This window comes from Sapajus apella, unplaced genomic scaffold (assembly GCF_009761245.1).
Source record: "Sapajus apella isolate SASKATOON/1434 unplaced genomic scaffold, GSC_monkey_1.0 scaffold81, whole genome shotgun sequence".
NCBI lineage: Eukaryota > Metazoa > Chordata > Mammalia > Primates > Cebidae > Sapajus > Sapajus apella.
In genome coordinates, this window is record NW_022437021.1 from 9,435,451 (window position 1) to 9,453,030 (window position 17,580).

Sequence of the window (17,580 nt, forward strand, 5' to 3'; positions counted from 1 at the left end):
AACAGGTATTTTAAAATAATTTATGTTTGGCTTCAAAATGTGTGATATATGTTTTAATGAAAGATTCCAAATTATATTGCATTCAGGTTAAATTTGAATGAATTTGCATTTATTAGAGTGGAGTGGGAGATATTGGCTGGTGAAGAAGATGTTTTAGACACTTGAAGTATTTCTGATAGCAAGAAGTTGTCCTAAGATTAAAAATTGACTATGAGTCAAAATATTTTTTTGGAGGAAAATTTGTAAGTAGTACAAGTGGTGATACTTTTAAGTTGCCATTTAAAACATCTTTTATTTTTATTCTTCTTTAGTTCTTACTCAGCATACCACAAATTGCAAAAGCCTTTATAGGTAAGTCTAGATAAATTTCACCATAAAAAGCATTAAAATGCTAGACTAAGAAGTTCACATTTCAATCTCTGTAACTGGCTTCCTGCTAAGATTTGCGACTCTGATAAGTAAGGAGATATGGTAAATAGCTCTAATCTAAGGGATATCTGTAACCTCATTTCATTCTGATGTATAAAATGAACATGTTGAAGAAATAATTTTGTGATATTTCTTCTTTTTAAAGAGGGGCAGTAGAAATATGGTCATTTTGAGAAGCAGCCAACAGCAAATTAAAGTATACTGGACACAAATAGGACAATGTGGCATTAAAAATGAACTCCACTCCCAACAGCAGATAAACAGTGATTCATACAAAGGATCTGTTTGTAGTACTAATCATTGATTTGGGGTTGCTTTGATGATATTTACTGTATATGAAAAGTTGCCACCAAAATCTGAGGGGAAGAGTTAAGATAACTATGATGTTTTTACATCTCAGAAAAATGCCTTATTACTAAACAAAATGTAACATTTAAAAATTTTGTTGGCCGGGCGCGGTGGCTCACGCCTGTAATCCCAGTACTTTGGGAGGCCGAGGCGGGTGGATCACGAGGTCAAGAGATCCAGACCATCCTGGTCAACATGGTGAAACCCCGTCTCTACTAAAAATACAAAAAATCAGCTGGGCATGGTGGCGCATGCCTGTAGTCCCAGCTACTCGGGAGGCTGAGGCAGGAGAATTGCCTGAACCCAGGAGGCGGAGGTTGCGGTGAGCCGAGATTGCGCCATTGCACTCCAGCCTGGGTAACAAGAGTGAAACTCCGTCTCAAAAAAAAACCAAAAAAACAAAACAAAAACAAAACAAAAAAAATTTTGTTAACGTCTTTGTTGAACTATAATTCACATACCATAAAGTTCATCCATTTAAAGACCATAAATCAGTGGTCTTACTATATTCACAGGGTTATGCAGTCACCATAATCTAATTTTGGAACATTTGGTTTAAATATTTTAAAAGATTATTTCCTATATACTCAAATCTCTGTTCCACTCATTTTTTTCAGTCCCACAACTTTTTCTGTATCCAAAATTCCAGGCATCTTTACGGGAACAATTTGTTTCCATTGAAATAAATAACAAGACTAGCAAAAGAGTGAAGCAAAGTGACTCTAAATTCTGTGCTACCAAAAGACATTAAACATGACTCATGAACTGATGAATCAATAAACCAGTTTTTGTTTATCCATTCACCAGTTCATGGACATTTGGGTTGTCTATTTAAATAATGCTACTATAAACATTTGTGTGCAAGCTTTGTGTAAACATGTTTTCAATTATCTTAGTATTTTAGGAGTAAAGTTGTGGGGTTATATGTTAACTTTATGTTTAACATTTTCAAAAACTGTCAAACTGATTTCCAAAGAAACTATACCATTTTTACATAGCCGCCAGCAATTTATGAGTTTCAATTTCTCCTGCCCTTAGCTACAATAAAAATATAACATTAGTACTTGTTATTGTCTTTTGAAAAATTATAGCCACTTTAGTGAGTGTGACGTGGTATCATGTGGTTTTGATTTACTTTTTTTTGTGAAGACAAAGAGTGTTGAGTGTCTCTTCATGTGCTTATTGGCCATTTATATATTTTCTTCAGAGAAATGACTATTAAAGTCCTTTTCCCATTTTTTAATTAATGCATACATTTTAAAATTACTGTATATTAAAATTAGGCAATGGTCTGAAAATAAAAGGCTGCTTATGGAATACTGTTATGTTAAACGTCACTTACAGGATGTTAAATCCTTAGAACTGAGATTTTCCCCAGGAAAAGATTAATGGAAACATCAATTGCTTTTCAGACTTGATTGCTATAAAAAATGGTTTTACGTAAATAATTAAAAACAAAAAACTTTAGTACACAATGAATTGCTTTTATTTTGATATGCATTCACATTCAGCACTTAGTAGTCCTGAACAGCAAGTGAAAAAACATAGCAATTTGCCAGGAGGTCAAGCCTGCCAGTTTCGGGGATCTGCTGTGTACCCCAAGTTCTTAATTCCTGCTGAGGATCTTGAGATTCAGGAGCAGCACCAAAACCAAGGCATGCACTGGATCCAAGGTTCTTTTTGTTCCAGTTGTCAGATTCCAAACTAGACCCCAAAGGATTATAAGGATGACCAAATGAGAGCCCTGTTTTAAACTTCAAATTTTAAAAGCAAGAGCAATTACAGGAAAATAAAACAATGCAGAGAGATTGTGTGTGCTTACAAGTGTCTTCATGTGGTCATTCTCCAGTTTTAACAACCAAGGGCTCTGAGAGCTGGCAGGTCTGAGTAACCCTGGTAACAATTCTCTTCATCTTAATCAAAACCTGAGCTAAAGCCAGTGCATCAACTGATGATGACAGCAGAGGGTGGCAGGGCTGAGGACCCAATATTCATTTCCAAGGATGGTAGAGAGTAAATGTGATTCTAAAACTAAACAAGGGAGGTCAGAGACTCTTTCCAACCTTACCTGATGGCTTCTGGCCAAAGCAAGGAAGTATCATGGAAGGTGATGGGTGGTGATGGTGCGAAAAGACACTTGAGGAAGGAAGAAAAGAAAATGCAGCATCCCTTGATAAAGGTCAGGGAGAGAAGATGGGGGAAAGCCCTGAATTCCTCACCAAAGGCCAATCTCAGAGAGTAGCGAAGGGGTTACAATCTATACTTCGGCCAAGGGCAGGAGTGTAGGAGTAGGGGTTAGGATGATGGCTTGGAGTGGGCATCATTTAAGACTTAAACCAGGGCTGTACACAAAGCAATCCACACACCAAACAGTAGTTCCACAGGCTGCGACCTGAAACCTTCACATCTACTCTTAACAAGCCCCCCAGGCTAGAGGGCTGTTGCAAGGGGAGAAGGCAGAGACCCCAGACCATGCAATCAACAGCAAGGTGATTGTGTGATGTGTCTTTTCACAGTTGAGTTATTAATAGATGTGCCCCACCAGTTATAATAGGAATCAATTTAAATATACTTTATTGATCCCAGAAGTTCAATTATGTGGACAGTGGTTACATTTAGTGCAACTTATATATTTCAAATGGGCAAAAAATAGAATTATTTACAGGATGTTAAGATAAATTTACTTTGAATGGGAGCTTCCTTTCAAGTACTTTGAGGTCTGCCAGATGTATCCAGAAAATTTGCTACCGTGGAAAATGAGGACTGCTTAAATCAAAAAGGGAAGGGCCTGTGGTTTTTCTTTTTGATTAGTTTGTGTAACACTGTCCTTCAGGCAACTGAGGGAGTTTCATATTTTGTTTAGACATCAGTAGGCACTGAAGCTCTTGCAGGACAACTTTGATGCTATATGTATTATATGTATTCTGCCATTTTGCTAGCACTGATAGGGCTCTTGGGTCCACCACTCCATTAGAACTATTAACTCCATTCATACTGATTTTTGTTACAAATCTGACAAAGGAGGGTGCTTCTGAGTATTTAGGTCCACATTTTATTTTAAGGCTGCATATTTGGTTTTCATAAATTGTTCTTGGAGGCCCAATTATCATCCCTGTTCATCTTTTAAGTGTCATGTCTTATTACTATCTAAATCCCAGCTAATTGTGCCATCTCCTACTCCTTTCTGGCCTTCTTTGAGTTCTTCCAGCAGTTAGAAATTTTACTCCTGAGCCTGTGGTTGCTGCCTTCTTGCATTGCAGTCACTTTTTGTTACAAACCGTTTTTTTTTTAATTTTATTTTTTTGAAATTTTATTCATTTAGTTGTTTTATTTCTATACATTTAAGGAGTACAAATGCAATTTCGTTACATGGATATACTGGGTAGTGTTGAAGTCTGGGCTTTCAATGTATCTGTCTCCCAAATAATGTACATTGTGCCCATTAAGTAATTTCTCATCACTCTTTCTCTTTCTATCCCCAACTCTTCTGAGTCTTCAATGTCTGTTATGCCATACGTTTTGTCCATGTGTACACATTATTTAGCTCCTACTTGTAAATGAGAATATGTGGTACTTGATTTTATGTTTCTGAGTTGTTTCACTTAATATAATGGCCTCCAGTTCCATCCATGCTGCTGCAAAAGACATGGCTTCATTCTTTTTAAAAAACTGAATAGTATTTCATTGTGTATAAACCACATATTCTTTATAAAGAAAAGAAATCATTATACAAACTGTTTTTAATTGGATTATGAGTTGTAAAGTTTCTTTATATAGTCTAGATACAAGTCCTTTGTCAGATATATGATTTACAAATATTTTCTCCCCTTATTTGGGTTGTCCTTTCACTTTCTTAATAGTGTCCTTTGAAGCACAAAAAGTCTTTAATTTTGATAATGCCCAACGAATTAATCTTCTCTTTTTTCATTTGTGATTTTGATGCTGTATCTAAGAAATTGTTGCCTAGTCTAAGATTGTAAATATTTAGTTCTGCATTTTCTTGAGTTTTCTAGTTTTTGCTCTTACACTTATGATTCAATTTGAGTTACTTTGGGTGAATTATATGAAGTAAGAATACAAATTCTTCTTTTGTGTGTGGAAATCCAGTTGTTCCAGCACAATTTTATGAAAAGACTATGTTATTTATCCATTGAACTTATTTGGCACCTTTGTCAAAAAAAAAAAAAAATCAGTGGACCACAAATGGTAGAGTTTACTTCTGAAGTCTTAGTTCAATCTGATTGATCAATCAATCAATCTATCTATCTATCCATCCATCCATCCTTCCTTATCCAATGCCATACTGCGTTAATTACTACAGGCTTTTAGTTTTGAAATCTGGAAGTCTGAGCCCTCCAACTTTTTTGTTTTCTTCAAGATTGTTTTGGTTACTTAGGATCCACTGCATGTGTCCAAGGTCATAATATTTACAGTATAGCTAGAGACACCAGAATATAATATTTAATTTTCATTTAGTACATAAATATTGACTTTTTATGTCTACTATGCTTCTGAGAAGCCAATCTAACCTAGTTAATGAAGTGGAAGTATCACCCAGAAATACCTTCATCTAAACAGTTACAAGAAATAAAGTATTAACAAATGTATAGTTCAATATGAATATTTATTAATAACACTAGGCCTATAATCCATATATTACATAGTATTCATGTTAATCGTGTCTGGGAACTTTTCTAAAATATAGCTATCCAAGAAAATAGGGGAAATCATGTTTATTTACCCTCAAAAAGAAACCAGTTTTATTCAGTTTAGTTTTAAATAACTACAGGTTATACAAAAAGTGCTGTGATCAGCCCTCTAATAAAACATCAATGGGTGAGAGTTGGGGGATGGGGAAGAGGGTTAATCAACAGGTCATATATTCCTAAGCAAATTATAGTATCAAGAATCTGATTTTGAAAATCATCCTAGAACATGGTCACCTATGGAATTGTGGGTGACATGCCCAATTATATTGCATCTTGCTTGCTGTCATTTGAACCTGACCTTTTTAAATTCAGAGAATATTTTTCAATTTTTGTGTTTTAATAATTAATATGAAAATGTATAAATTTACTAGTAGTATAAATTTACAGTCTTTAAGTCAGCATTCATAGGCTTAGAGAAAAATGTTAGATTTTGAGTATGACTTGTAATTTGTTACCTTTCTAGTACAGTATTTTGTCTTTGTAAGATTTACACAGCATATTCTGATAAATGTCTGCCTATCAAAAATGCGTATACATTTTTTGAAGTATATTGAAGCTTTTGTATTATTTAAAATATTCCTGGCGACTTAACCATCATTCTGGTTTTTTTCCTTTACTTAAGTTATCGGAAAGGAGATTATGAACAAAACAGAGGGAACTCCTTTATGGGTTTATACAGAAGAAATCATGTTATTCTATGTTATTTTATCATGGCACCTTTAGTAGTTTGCAACTCCTGTGAGCTCTGGGATTTTTTCTTGTTTGTTTGTTGTGTATCATGCCTGTGAGTAAAATTAAATTTTAAAACTTAACATTACCAAGTACTTTTTAAAGGTCCTATAATAAGGATTCTTCTACCGATCGTGAGATGAGGTCAAGTCTCTCCTAAACTCATGAAACTTTAAAAAATGGGAAGCACAAACAAAATTGGAATTTTCCTTTAGTATATGTCAAGATAATTTATATTTATGATGATCTGAAATGTAGTAGCAAAGAGATACAAAATTGTTCCATAAGTGTTAGAGCCATGTCACTTATAGTTTTATTTTTGAGAATCCTTATATTACAAAGCAGAGGAGCACAAAGCATGGTTTGTACTGCCATCCCTAATATCAAGAAGCTGAAGGAGGACAAAGTCCACACTCCTGAATGTCTTTTCCGCCTTTGTACTATCATCCTTATTCCACCATGTCAAGTTCATCTAAAAACATATTATTAATATTTTAACATATGACAGACTTGGGATATATACTATATCCAAATAAGATCTCGATTTTAGGGAAATTAATTAAACACAAAAATCATTTTCTTTATTCTCTTTCTAGCCACTGGTTGCTTTTCTAAAACAAACCCTTAAGGTTACTATACTTCTTTGAAGAGGTGGTTTTATTTTCTGTTAGAGCCCAGATGGAACCAACTATTCCTATTGAAACTTCTCACAACCGCTGATATCCCCTATATTCCAACTTCCTACCTAGCTTTTACTTTAGTTCTATATGTGCAGTATCTAAAATGTCTCATCTCAACTAGCATATTTATGAATTCCTTCCTCTAAGTTCATAGGACTTCTAAATCCATCTCTGTTTTCTTCCTGTTTAATTTTGATTGCTTCTGACCACATCAACTCAGGTGACCCTAAAGCTCATAGGACACACAGGACGTGCAGTCAGGCTCACTCTAGCAAAGCACAAAGCACTATGTTGACAGCTCTTTCCAATAGAAAGCCATTGTAGGTGTGTAAGCTAGAAAATGTTTTAGAACCTGTAGCAGAGGGAAGGAACAGCTGTAAAAAGACAGAAACACAGAAGAGTCTCAATCAGTATTTTCATTTTTTAGAAGAAATTTATTACTGAAGGGGTAAAAGCTTGCTGCCTAGAAAGCACTCCCAGCACATTGTAGCATTCTTGTTATGGTTCCTGCACTGCTAAAGGCAAGATAACAATATATATGTCCCTCTTTATGAGGATTGGCATCTTTCTGGGAAGTGTTTTGGTTGCTCTACTTCAGTTACACCAGTGTCCTTTGAGCTCTGCCTTGGTGGAGTTGGAAGACAGCTCATCTTCATTTCTTGAATACTTCATATTCAGAAGTCATACATACTAGATATAAAAATATTTACACAATGACAAATTAAGGATTTTCTTAGAAACAGCTACTCCAATATACTTAATAGGTAATTCTCTTAAGTTGCAATCTGTCTGGTGTTTGGAACATATGAATCCATGTAATCACTACTTTTCAGGTTAGTGAAAGGGACTAAAAGATACCTTTTCCCGTATTTAGGAGGGTGAGTTTTATGAATGATTTTAAATATTATGTACTTAATGCTTATGTTTATTTCTTCATACAAAACATTTTTGAGGGCCAGGCACAGTGGCTTATGTCTGTAATCACAGCACTCTGGGAGGCTGAGGTGGGTGGATACTTTTACCCAGGAATTGGAGATCAGCCTAGGCAACATGGTAAAACCTTGTCTCTGCAAAATTTTTTTTTCAATTAGCCCGTTGTGGTGGTGTACACCAGTAGCCCCAGCTACTTGGAAGGCTAATGTGGAGGATTGCTGGAACCTAGGAGGTCAAGGCTGTAGTGAGCCACGATCATGCCACTGCATTCCCACATGGGTGACAGAGTGCAACTTGGTCTCAAAAATAATAATGTTTGAGGAATCATTCCATTTAAGCAGGTACTAAAGAAGAAATTAAGGGCTCTTCCTTGCTGAAAGCTTTCTCCCGAGAAACAGAAACTTGGCATCTTCATGCAAAACTTCAAATGACTTATTATTAGGTCAATAAAAATGAAATGGTGTTGAAGCACTAAGATTGTTAAAGAAGCTTAAAGATTCTATTACCATATTAGTGTTTACACAGTAGTGTATCAACTTTTATTCAACATTACCTCCTTGCTTTATTGAGGCAAATATATTTTGTATAAAGTATTGAGAATATCTGAGGTGGTTCCTGTACCTCTTCTGTGTTCTCAGTCTTATCTTGGTATATAAAACCATTCAGGCTTTAGGAGTATCATTTTTTTCTAGATAGAATTTTCCAGATGAACCTATAATATTCTGGAATAAACAACAAACCATTGTTTATAAAATTTAGAACAACTTTGATAAGCCTCAAGATTCCATAGCAGGACCATTGCAATTCAGATAACTGGATGAGGCAGGGTAGCATAGAGCACTAGAAACTTAATTCTGTTGCTAACGGACATGTGATCTTGGGCTAATCATTTAAACCCTGCTAGTTAGATCTCAGCATTCTCCTGGAAATAAAATTATTGCTCTCTGTTCTCCAGAGTCCATACCTATTTTATAGTTCTCAGAAATTCCCAATGAGCTTTACAAGGTGTCTCCAAGCAGAGTTCCTTGTGGTATTGTCTCCTGCGGGGCAGAAATCCCATAGGAAAGTGGAGTAGTCATGACGATTGTGTGATTTACAATCCACCACAGGAAACTTGTAGAATTCCTTAGAAAACAAAGTGGGTTCTACTATCTCTTGGGTCTGTTATTCCCCCTTGAGAAGCCTTTTTTATTATTCTCCCTCTTTTCCTCTTCTTGGCTCTTCACCACAACCCAGGATGACTACACAACCTATTTTCACCACCTGTCTTTTTTGCAATCATTATTACCTTTTCTCAGCTGCAGTTTCACCCTGAGGCTTTGGCAACTGAAGTTGTATAAATAAAACAGTTACTGTGCCTGGGCAACTTGCTACACTTACCACAGGCTGCCTCATATTGTTTTCTTACTAACATTTTAATCACTTTGGATTCTGGTTTGGATTGCACGTTCACTTCTTTTTCTCTTTGTTTCATAGAAGCCATTGTGCGATTAAAGAAGTAAAAGGCTATACAAATAAGTATTTATTGAACGCTGTTCCTTGCCCAGCATTATGTTAAATACAGATACAAATAAATGAGACAATTCTGAATTTTCCAGTTTTCTGTTCCAATGGATATTACAGCTCATAGAAGGTGAGAGTCCTAAGGTATACTTCATTGTATTTTATGGTGAAGCAATGATATTGTGAAAAATAATCATAGACTGTCCAAGTGTGTAACTTCTACACACAATGCACTTGACATTCTGCTTGTATAAATATAAGTGCTGCATTTATGTACCTTTTCATTACTTACACAGTTCTCAACTTAATGCAGTCCCTTGCATTAATATTTGCTTTTGAATAAAAATTGAACGTACAGCACATATCATTTTATTGGACACACATTATATGTCTCTAAGACAATGCTAAGCCCAAGTGAATGCAGCTTAAGTTTTTATGTGTTAAAAAAAATTGGGTAAGAGCTTTTACCTTTGAGTTATAAGAATATAGGATATTTTTATTTCTTTACATGCTTCTGCATTTTCCAATGGCCTAAAATGAAGAATAACACTTTTATATAAATATATATGTATGTATGTATATATATATATTTGTATGTTTGTGAATTTCTATATCCATATTTTTAATGGGACCTCAGGATATCATAAATTTATGTATCCTGCCTTCAAAAGTGTTATGTGCCATTATCTCTGTAAGAGGTCAGTCATCAGAAGCCCAGAAATATTAAGGGAACTTATCTAGATTTATTTAACCAGGAAGTGATGGAGGGGAGATCAGAACCAAGATTTCTCTAACTATTAGTCTTGCACTTTTCCTGTTTAAATGAAAATGACAGGTGGAATTTTGGGACTACCCTTTCCTCCAGCAGTATAGATATGTGCTGTCTACTTTGTGTTAAAACTGGCATTCCAAAACTTAAAGTATATGCAATCGAGGTTTGTGTGTTTGTGTGTCTACTGTCCTTAGTCAATTTAGTTATAGTGTAATCATTATACTATGTATCTGTACTCAATCTTTGTTCAGGTGTATGACAGTGAGAATGAGCATTGGGAAAGCTATAACAACAGGCTGAAGCCTAGTACCTGGCACCAGGAACTACATAAACACCATGGTAACCCTTTGGAAACACCAAAATTTGATAGCTTGTGAGGAAAAGTAATAGTTTACAGAACCATAAGTGTTTTCAGAAAATGTGAAATCAATGGGTTGGATTATATTTGTGGTAAGTGAAACAGGCTTTGGAAATACTCAGCCATTAGGAATATTAGTAATTCTAGATCAATGTCCACAAACCCATAAGCAAGTGAAATTATTTGTCCTGGTTAAATACCTCATACTTTGGTACATTTTAATTTTCTTGTTTGTTTATCCATTCACCAGTACTTATTGTTGCCATCATGGAACTAAGAACAAGAAATAAATTAAGAGGATAAGCCTGATATGCTTTCTAGTCTCATGGAACTTACAGGCTAGACCAGGAGATAGCCATAAAAAATGAAATATACAAATTTAAAATGTTAAACATCCCCTTTCATCTATTTTTTTTTTTTTTACTTTAAGTTCTGGGGTACATGTGCAGAACATGCAGGTTTGTTACATAGGTAAACAGGTGCCATGGTGGTTTGCTTCACCCATCAACCTGTCATCTACATTAAGTATTTCTCCTAATGCTATCCCACCCCTAGCCCCCCAACCCCCTACAAGCCCCAGTGTGTGATGTTCCCCTCCCTGTGTCCATGTATTCTCATTCTTCATCTCCCACTTTTGAGTGAGAACATATGATATTTCATTTTCTGTTCTTGTGTTAGTTTGCTGAGAATGATGGTTCCAGCTTCATTCATGTCCCTACAAAAAACATGAACTCATCCTTATGGCTGCATAGTATTCCATGGTGTATATGTGCCACATTTTCTTTATCCAATCTATCATTGATGGGCATTTGGGTTGGTTCCAAGTCTTTGCTATTGTGAACGGAACAGTGCTGCAATAAACCTACTGTGCATGTGTCTTTATAGTAGAATGATTTATAATCCTTTGGGTATGTACCCAGTAATGGGATTGCTGGGTCAAATGGTATTTCTACTTCTAGGTCTTTGAGGAATCACCACGCTGACTTCCACAATGGTTGAATTAATTTACACTCCCACCAACAGTTCCTTTTTCTCCACATCCTGTCCAGCATCTGTTGTCTCCTGATTTTTTAATGATCACCACTCTAACTGGCATGAGATGTTATCTCAATGTGGTTTTGATTTGCATTTCTCTAATGACCACTGATGATGAGCTTTTTTTCATATGTTTGTTGGCTGCATAAATGTCTTCTTTTGAGAAGTGTCTGTTCATATCCCTTGCCTACTCTTTGATGGGGTTGTTTTTTCTTATAAATTTGTTTAAGTTCTTTGTAGATTCTGGATATTAGTCACTTGTTAGATGGATAGATTGCAAAAATTTTCTCCCATTCTGTAGGTTGCCTGTTCACTCTGGTGATAGTTTCTTTTGCTGTGCAGGAACTCTTTAATTAGATCTCATTTGTGTATTTGGGCTTTTGTTGCCATTGCTTTTGGTGTTTTAGTCATGAAGTCTTTGCCTTTGCCTATGCCTATGTCTTGAATGGTATTGCCTAGGCTTTCTTCTAGGGTTTTTATAGTTTTAGGTCTTATGTTTAAATCTTTAATCCATCTTGAGTTAATTTTTATATGAGGTTTAAGGAAGGGATCCAGTTTCAGCTTTCTGCATATGGCTAGCCAGTTTTCCCAACACCATTTGTTGAATAGGGAATCCTTTTCCCATTGCTTGCTTTTCTCAGGTTTGTCAAAGATCAGATGGTTGTAGATGTGTGACATTATTACTAAGGCCTCTGTTCTGTTCCATTGGTCTATATCTCTGTTTTGGTACCAGTACTATGCTGTTTTGGTTACTGTAGCCTTGTTGCACAGTTTGAAGTCAGGTAGCCTGATGCCTCTAGCTTTGTTCTTTTTGCTTAGGATTGTCGGCTATGTGGGATTTTTTTTGGTTCCGTATGAAATTTAAAGTAGTTTTTCCCAATTCTGTGAAGAAAGTCAATGGTAGCTTAATGGGGATAGCATTGAATCTATAAATTACTAATATCATACTGAATAGGCAAAAGCTGGAAGCATTCCCTTTGAAAACCAGCATGAGACAAGGGTGTCCTCTCTCCCCTCTCCTATTCAACATAGTATTGGAACCTCTGGCCAGGGCAATCAGGCAAGAGAAAGAAATAAATGTTATTCAGTTAGGAAAAGAGGAAGTCAAATTGTCTCTGTTTGTGGATAACATGATTGTATATTTAGAAAACTCCATCATCTCAGCCCAGAATCATCTTAAGCTGATAAGTAACATCAGCAAAGTCTCAGGATACAAATCAGTGTGCAGAAATCACAGGCATTCCTAAACATCAATAACAGACAGAGAGCCAAATGATGAGTGAACTCCCATTCACAATTCTCTACAAAGAGAATAAAATTGCTAGGAATACAACTTATAAGGGATGTGAAGGACCTCTTCAAGGAGAACTGCTGAGAACACTGTGGACCCCCTGGTGGTGACTGAGCAACCCCAAGCTTCTGAAGAATTGGCCAAACCCAAGCTATCTGAAATAACAAAAAGAAATTGTTGATTTTTAACCTGTCAATTCTCTTAGAATTTAGTTTCCCCTAAATGAGTTATTTGTTTTGTGATGCTTGTTACTTACTGTATTGATTATATTTGAGAAAATGAAGAATAATGTGAAAAGCTGAGCTGTAACTGGTAACTTTGGCTCTGCTGAGCTGTTCTTGTAAAAATAGGAACCCTGTGTAAGGGACAAACCACTTAGCCTGACTGCCAGAGAGAGACGACAGCAACGTAATAAGTAAGCTTCTCATTGCAACAGCACGTAATAAGCTTCTCATTGCAGAGAGTGTATAAACAGACATGTAATGGAAAGGCCTAGTACTTAGATTCCTTTCTCAGAAAAGGCATATTGATTATGGCCCTGGAAAGAGACTGTGATCCTTATGGAGAGCCTATAAACGGACGCATGAAGGGCGTCTGTCTCTGTGGTTGAAATAAGGATGTAAAAGTCTTTCTTCTCCCATTGCTCCTCCAGGCCTGCATGGAGGACCCTCCTCTCGCAGCCTTGTGGTCAGGCTGGTTGTCCTGTGTCAGATCCTGTTCACCCTGCAGCTGTGAGCCAAGTCTGTTCTTGCTGATAATCATAAGTTTATGTTTAACCTCTATTCTTGCTAAGGTGTATGATTTGTATACTGACACACAGAAAAGTTATCTTTACATTGTTCTGCTTTTATAATACAACGTGGTGATTTTTGTGGACCAGTTTTGCAAATGTATTTTTTTGTATGATTATCACTACAGTGTTGTGTAGCCTCACTCCCCATCCCCTATTGAAAGGGTCCAATAAAAAACTGTGGTTTTTCAGGGAAACTTTAGGCATCCACAGAGCAGCATTATGTGTTGTCTCCCCTGGGCCCAGCTTTAAGGAAAACTGTTTCTTTGTCTTTTTTTTCCTTTTTCACCAACCACTCGATCACTTTGAGAGATCTTGAATCCATGTTGATATATTGGGAGCTGGTCTCTCTAGTAGAGAACTACAAACCACTGCTCAAGGAAATAAGAGAGGACACAAACAAATGGAAAAACATTCCATGCTCATGGATAGGAAGAACGTTTTATCTATTTCAAAGACACTTCCCACCATCTCCACCTGGCAACACATTCATCCTTCAGATCTCAGCTTATGTGATATCTCTTTAGTCTTCCTTTACTACCAAATATAAATTAATATTTTATTTCACCTAATAGACATTTTTAAATGACTTTTACATAAAAGAAAGGCAATATCCAATACTGCAAAGATGTGGAGAAAATGGAACTCTTGTACCTTGCTGGTGGGAATGTCAATCAGTACAGCAACTATGGAGAATAGTATGGAATTTCCTTAAATTAAAAATAGAAATACCGTATGATCCAGCAATCTCACTGCTAGGTATATACTCAAAAGAAAGGAAATCAGTATAGCAAAGAGATATCTGCATCCAATGTTTATTGCAGCACTATTCACAATAGCTAAGATTTGGAAGCTAGTTAAGTTGCTTGCTAAGTTTCCATCAACAGGTGAATGGATTTTTTTAAATGTGGTGCACGATGGAGTACTATTTAGCCATAAGAAAAGAATAAGATCCCATAATCTGCAACAACATGGATGGAATTGGAATTGGAGGTCATTATGTTAAGCGGTATAAGCCTGGCACAGAAAGACAAACTTTATATATTTTCACTTATTTGTGGGAGCTGAAAATTAAAACAGTTGAACTTATGGAGTTAGAAAGAAGAAGTGTGGTTATCAGAAGCTGGAAAGGGTAGTAGGGGTGAAGGGGTAGTGGGGATGGTTAATAGGTACAAACATAGGATGAATAAGATCTAGTAGTTGATAGCACAACAAGGTTACTACAGTCAATGGATAATATATTGTACATTTAAAAACAACTAAAAAAGTATAATTGGAATGTTTGTAACACAAAAAAATGATAGATGCCTGAGGTGATGGATACCCTAGTTACCCTGATGTGATTTTTAGACACTGAATGCTGTATCAAAATTTCTCATGTATGCTATAAATCATATGTACCTACCCACAAAAATTAAAAGTAAAAAATACTGTCTACACCATGGGAAAATATATATTTTCTGATGATATATAAAATAAGGTAGGGGTCTCCAACCCCAAGGCCATGGACTAGTATCTGTCCATGGCCCGTTATGTACTGGACCACACTGCAGGAGGTAAGTTGTAGAGCAAGTAGTATTACTGCCTGAACTCTGCATCATGTCAGATTAGTGGTGTCTTTAGATTCTCCTAGGAGTGCAAACCCTATTCTGAACAGTGTGAATTATCCATGCAAGGGGCCTAGGTTGTGCACTCCTTATGATAATCTATGCCTGATAATCTGAAGTGGAGGAGTTTCATCCTGAAACCATTCCCCTGAACCCCCACCCATGGAAAAATTGTCTTCCACGAAATCGGTTCCTGGTTCCAAAAAGGTTGAGGACCACGATGTAAGGCTCTAAAATCTAGAATATGTTAAAAGAAACTCTTACAAATTAACAGCAAAAATACAAATAACCTGATTATAAAAATTGGCAAAGGACTTGAAAAGACATTTCTCTAAAGAAGACATGCAAATGTCCAATATGTGCCACATTTTCTTTATCCAGTCTAATCATGGATGGGCAATTGGGTTGGTTCTGAGTCTTTGCTATCGTAAACAGCACTGAATTAACATATGTGTGCATGTGTCTTTATAATAGAATGATTTATAATCCTTTGGGTATATACCCAGTAATGGGATTGCTGGGTCAAATGGAATTTCTGTTTCTAGATCTTTGAGGAATGGCCACACTGTCTTCCATAATGGTTGAATTAATTTACACTCCCACCAACAGTGTAAAATGTTCCCTTTTCTCCACATCCTATCCAGCATCTGTTGTCTCCAGATTTTTTAATGATTGCCATTCTGACTGGTGCAAAATGGTATCTCAATGTGGTTTTAATTTGCATTTCTCTAATGACCAATGATGATGAACATCTTTTCATATGTTTGTTGGCCACATATTTGTCTTCTTTTGAAAATTGTCTGTTCATATCCTTCACCCACTTTTGAATGGGTTTGTTTATTTGTTTCTTGTAAATCTGCTTTAGTTCTTTGTAGATTCTGAATATTAGCCCTTTGTCAGATGGATAGATTGCAAAATTTTTTTCCCATTCTGTTGGTTGCCAGTTTATTCTCATAATTGTTTCTTTTGCTGTGCAGAAGCTGTTAAGTTTAATTAGATCCCATTTGTCTGTTTTGGCTTTTGTTGCCATTGCTTTTGCTGTTTTAGTCATGAAGTTTTTGCTTGTGCCTATGTCCTGAATGGTGTTGCCTAGGTTTTCTGCTAGGGTTTTTATGGTGTTAGTTCTTATGTTCAAATCTTTAGTCCATCTGGAGTTAATTTTTGTATAAGGTGTAAGGATGGGGTCCAGCTTCAGCTTCCTGCATATGGCTAGCCAGTTTTCCCAACACCATTTATTAAACAGGGACTGCTTTTCCCATTGCTTGTTTTTGTCAGGTTTGTCAAAGATCAGATGGTTGTATATGTTTGGTGTTATTTTTGAGGCCTCTGTTCTGTTCCATTTGTCTATATCTCTGTTTTGGTACCAGTACCATGCTGTTTTGATTACTATAGCCTTGTAGTATAGTTTGAAGTCAGGTAGCATGATGCCTCCAGCTTTTTTCTTTTTGCTTAGGATTGTCTTGGTTATGCGGGCTCTCTTTTGGTTCATATGAAGTTTAAAGTGGTTTTCTCCAGTTCTGTGAGGAAGGTCATTGGTAGCTTGATGGGGATAGCATTGAATCTATAAATTACTTTGGGCAGTATGGCCATTTTCGTGATATTGATTCTTCCTATCCATGAGCATAGAATGTTTCTCCATTTGTTTGTGTCCTCTCTTATTTTCTTGATCAGTGGTTTGCAGTTCTCCTTGGAAAGATCTTTTACATCCTTTGTTAGTTGTATTCCTAGGTATTTTATTTTCTTTGTAGCAATCGTAAATGGGAGTGCACTCATGGTTTGACTCTCTGTTTGTCTGTTATTGGCGTACAGGAATGCCTGTGATTTCTGCACATTGATTTTGTATCCTGAGACTTTGCCAAAGTTGCTTATCAGCTTAAGGAGGTTTTGGGCTGATACGATGCGGTCTTTTAAATATATGATCATGTCATCTGCAAATAGGGACAATTTGACTTCTTCTTTACCTAACTGAATGCCCTTTATTTCTTTTTCTTGCCTAATTGCTCTGGATAGAACTTCCAATGATATATTGAATAGGAGTGGTGAGAGAGGACATCCTTGTCTAGTGCCAGTTTTTAAAGGGAATGCTTCTAGGTTTTGCCCATTCAGTATGATATTGGCTGTGGATTTGTCATAAATAGCTTTTGTTGTTAAGATACATTCCATCAATGCCTAGTTTATTGAGAGTTTTTAGCATAAAGAGCTGTTGAATTTTGTCAAAGGCCTTTTCTGCATGTATTGAGATAATCGCATGGTTTTTGTCTTTGGTTCTGTTTATGTAATGGATTACATTTATAGATTTGTGTTTGTTGAACCAGCCTTACATCCCCTGGATGAAGCCTACTTGATCGTGGTGGATAAGCTTTTTGATGTGCTGTTGGATTTGGTTTGCCAGTATT

General features: G+C 36.2%; 1 long non-coding RNA gene and 1 pseudogene across 2 annotated transcripts in view; one reads left to right on the forward strand and one right to left on the reverse strand.

Moving 5' to 3' along the window:
• The window catches only part of LOC116533322, a 31,181-nt gene that overhangs the window by 1,617 nt on the left and 11,984 nt on the right, over positions 1-17,580 (forward strand). The window contains exon 2 of one of the 2 annotated variants that reach the window (XR_004261201.1): positions 9,305-9,461. This is a non-coding gene — a long non-coding RNA (uncharacterized LOC116533322). Of the gene's footprint in view, positions 1-8,047; positions 9,462-17,580 lie in introns of those variants that run through there. The other variant, XR_004261200.1, reaches the window with a different exon arrangement.
• LOC116533321 lies at positions 3,577-4,191 on the reverse strand (annotated as a pseudogene).